Raw genomic sequence first — 3,501 nt, 5'->3', positions numbered from 1 at the left:
GTAAAAATCATCGTGATACACGAGGATTGGGCTATAAGGGAATAGATGCTCCAAGTATTAGCAAAGAGGTAAAATTGTCAAGACTAGTGATTCTTCTCAACAAAAGGTTTCCACTGATGAAAAAAGTGAAATACCTTCACCGGCAGTTAAGGTTCGAAAGAGCAAAGTATATCAACCTCCAAAGTCAGCACATACGGATCGAGGTAAGAACATTCCTTATGTTTTCCACTATTCCGGAAATAAAGGTCACCTGGAAAGGAGATGTCATTTCCGTATAAGGAATGAGAAACTTCATGATGTTCTTGTTTGGGCATCACAAGAAGTTGTGAAACCAAGATCATATGTTAAGGTTAATCCCCTTAATGCTACAGGTTGTAACTGTCCAACCTTTAGGCGAAGGAATCAGTGATGTGATAAACCTATTTTTGCCTATAAACGTCATACGAATCCTTTTCACAATCGTAATGGTTATCAAAAGGATAAATTCGTAAAGACGAAGATAAGATCCGATGTTCCCAGTTGGAGAAAGACTAACAATGACACTTTGAGTGTGAAAAGGAATGATCTCCCAGAAAATTCCATGACTATGGAGAAGGCAGTATCCATGATGTTGGAACTTAAAGAGTTCTTTGGAAAGATGGATTTGGATGTGAAAGGTTCTAAAAGTGATCTCCTTCATGATAATCCAAAACTCACTTGTGGTGAGCAAGACATTGTTCACCTCAACACAACTTGAGAGTGTTTTAAGTGCATCCTCACCAAGGAATTCCCTGTTATGTATACGGTGAGGGAAGCACGAAAATTGGGGCGCACAGATTACGTTTGGTAAGGCTGTAGAATTCAACTGGATTCATCTAAAAAGGTATGTCTATAAACTTGAGCAAGATTTGTGCTTTTATTTGCTTATAGAACTTATAATGATTCACATACCTTTCTTATCGTTCTTTTCTACCTAACTTGATCTGTGTTTAAGATTCTTAAATGTTTAGGTTTGAAAATAATAGTTCGGGATGTTTAGACTTCATGGTACACATACCAAGTATGCATACCATCATTTAAAATCAAAATCCAGGGGTTTAAGTTCGCATACCCAGTTTGCAAACTGCTCCAAGTCATGAAAATTCGTTTGCAAACCCGTATGCATACTTGCCTGTAGACGTCGATATTTGGTAAATTTGTTTTGGCCGTAATTTCTTCGTCCGAACTCGGAATAACCTCATTCTTTTTGCATTATCTTTCTATTTGATGTCTCTTCAAAATGGAGATGAGAATTTCTGAATTTGGATGAGTTAAGATTGGTATTTGTCCTGTCTCTTGTTTTTGAGTGTTTTGCTCTGTTTCGTTGCACTTGTTCCACTTCTCTTGGACTTGGGGACTTGTATTCTTGGAGTACTAATATTTTAAGCTCATTGTAGCTTTTACAAGAATGTTGTTGGTGAATGACAAAGAAGGAAGTTCAAGAACGGGCAGTAGTATACATTACTATGGGATTCTTGAATGTTCACAATCATCTTATGTGAACTGTAGTGCATGGTCATTAATGACTTTGTATGTTCTTCTTTGTTAAGAAAATCTTTTTATACGCCTTTGGTAGCTATTATTGGTGTAAATTCATGCGAAAAAGATTGATTCTACCCTCTAAGGACAAATCATCTTATATGTGCATTACGAGTTTGTATTGATGCCTAGGAAACTTCTTATGAGAATTTATTCTTGTTTTTGAGAAGGATTACTAGAGTTTGGAATAGCAATTATTGTGATTACACATAGCTATGTCCAAAGTTTTCATCTTCATGTTTTTAGATTTATTGGTTTAAATTATAAATTTGTTTGGAAGATGATTTCTGCAGTATTAATCTTTATGGTTTTATATATTGCAATATGGTTATGGGATATGTGTGTTTGCGTCCGTAAACTATGATTGTCCCATACCTTGTCAAAAGTAAAGTCTTTCGTATGTCGATATGCATGTATTGATAAAAGAATGAATACACTTTTGACAAATACAAAATTTAAGCCTAATATGTCATTTATTGATGGAAGATAGGTTAAAATCTTTTGTTTGCAAGGATTATGTCTATTGAATGTCGTTATGCGAATAGTGATGGAAAATAGAATGAATCCTTGTGTATTCCGCAGTATTGATCTTCCCTGATCCATATTTTATGTATTACTGTGAGGCTCCGTAAAGTGTCTTATGTTGAGCACTAAACGACCAAGTTGATTATTTTTATGATTAGCTTTGCTGTTGTTCCGTGAGATACTTTATGTTGAGCATATTCAACTAAATTAATTATCTTGTTTGGTTATTTAGTTGTTGCTCCGTAAGTTTTCTCGAGCATGACCAATTAAATTGATTACTTTTGTTATTAGTTTGGTTGTGTATTTCGATTAGATTAATTATGGGTTCTCTTGTGATTAATCTAATTGTATGTTTTGAGTCTCCATAAGTTCACTTATGTTGAGCATTTGTCGATTAAATTAATCATGGGTTCTCTTGTGGTTAGTTTAATTGAATATTTTGGATTCAAATACATACTTTTATGTGATTTGATATGTCCAAAGAAATACTTAATTTCTTTCGAAATTAAGGTCGCTCTTGTTGTTCTTTCGGGAATGATATTTTATGAGGGAGAGTTCTTTTAAACTTGTGCTTAATTGCCAAATCTTTGTGGGGAGTGCGGTTGTGGAATATTATAGGGGTTATCTTGTATCTTTATAAACTCCTTGATGAATGCATTTAGCTTCGGCTTTATGATTGCATCTAAACAAGATGATATACTTTTGCTTTCTTTTGGTCAAGAAATGTCTCTTTCGGAAATCTCATTAGGATCCCGTTCTTGTACTTTTGCCAATTATATTGACAAAAATGGGTAGAATTAATATGTAGTTCACACTACAAATACATATGATTTTCGGATCATTATGTAAGGGGGAGTGGTTTACATGTGAGGTGGAGTATTGACTAAGGGGCAGTGATACATATCACCATAGTATTGTTGTTGAAGTTGTGATACAATTGGACTTTGACGTTGTGTAATGATACTATGACACTGTATAACAATGATTGAGAACTATTGTTTTCTTGTTGTTATAGCTACGGATTTTCAACAACGATGATGCTAAACTTACAACCTTTGGGATCATTGGAGTACTTGGAAGTGACGAAGATTTCGAGTAATGTTGAAGATTAGGCATGTGGAATAGGAGCTACAAAAGTTAATTTATTTATTTTTTGTATTCCATATGTATTAATAGTTTTGTCACTAAAATTGACAAATGAGGAGATTGTTAGAGCATTGCTCGGTCGAACTCGCATGCGTTGCTATCTCAAGCATGTTTGTCAATGTTAGTGATCAAAACTATTAGTCTTGATTTCTAGCCTACATATCTAAAGGTCTCAGACTAGGATAGAAAGTGTAGTTGAGTTCAAGACTCCATGACAATTATCATACAAGATGAAGGACTACTCAAGGAACTGGTGGATCTTCATCGACTAAA

Source organism: Papaver somniferum, chromosome 7, assembly GCF_003573695.1.
Source record: "Papaver somniferum cultivar HN1 chromosome 7, ASM357369v1, whole genome shotgun sequence".
Classification (NCBI taxonomy): domain Eukaryota; kingdom Viridiplantae; phylum Streptophyta; class Magnoliopsida; order Ranunculales; family Papaveraceae; genus Papaver; species Papaver somniferum.
This window is presented reverse-complemented; position numbering follows the sequence as displayed.